General features: G+C 33.8%; 1 non-coding gene across 1 annotated transcript; it reads right to left on the bottom strand.

Moving 5' to 3' along the window:
• Window positions 1–342: 342 nt before the first annotated feature.
• TRNAR-CCU (transfer RNA arginine (anticodon CCU)) lies at window positions 343–415 on the bottom strand. Its single transcript has one exon. It is a non-coding gene; the product is annotated as a tRNA-Arg (tRNA).
• Window positions 416–763: the final 348 nt, after the last annotated feature.

Raw genomic sequence — 763 nt, 5'->3', positions numbered from 1 at the left:
GTTTCAGTTATACCCAAATGAGCTTTGCTTGTGTATTCTCTTTATCTTCTGCTTTTAAAAAATTTCTTCTTATCTTTATTACTTTTTCATAAGAGTAACTTCTTTTTCTTCTCTCCTCTATTTCTCTTACTTTGCTATATATGTTCTTGTGTTTCTTCGAATTTAGTCTTCATTTCCAATTTTTCATTTTCTTCTCTTTTATTCATGAGTTCTATTAGCTTTCTTTTTTTTTTTTCAATATTTATTTATTTATTTTGCCTGCACCGGGTCTTAGTTGTGGCACATGAGATCTTTAGTTAGGGCTTGCGGGCTTCTTAGTTGTAGCATTCATGTGGGATCTAGTTCCCCGACCAGGGGTTGAACCCAGGCCCCCTGCATTAGGAGTGCAGAGTCTTAACCACTGGACCACCAGAGAAGTCCCAAGTTCTGTTAGCTTTCGAAAAAAATTATAGCCTTCTGTTGTCCAGTCTTGTCATCTGAGATGTTCTCATCTTGACTTATGCTGTCATTTCAGAGCTTTGATAATTTTCTTAATTTCTTTATCCCTATCTGAAATAATATGCTACTTTCATTTGCTTTGTAGTCATGGTTTGTTAGTCTTTTTCATTATCTGTTGTGAGATAATTTGGATTTTTTTCATCTTTAACTTTATGTCTTTATATGGGTTTTGATTGTAATCTTATTTTTTATTTATTTCACATGTTTACATGAGATTGCGTTTCCTGGATTTTAGGGAAGATGTTTCTGTACAGGAGGCATGGAT

The sequence above is a fragment of the Mesoplodon densirostris genome, chromosome 12 (genome assembly GCF_025265405.1).
Source record: "Mesoplodon densirostris isolate mMesDen1 chromosome 12, mMesDen1 primary haplotype, whole genome shotgun sequence".
Classification (NCBI taxonomy): Eukaryota; Metazoa; Chordata; class Mammalia; order Artiodactyla; family Ziphiidae; genus Mesoplodon; species Mesoplodon densirostris.
This window is presented reverse-complemented; position numbering and strand designations above follow the sequence as displayed.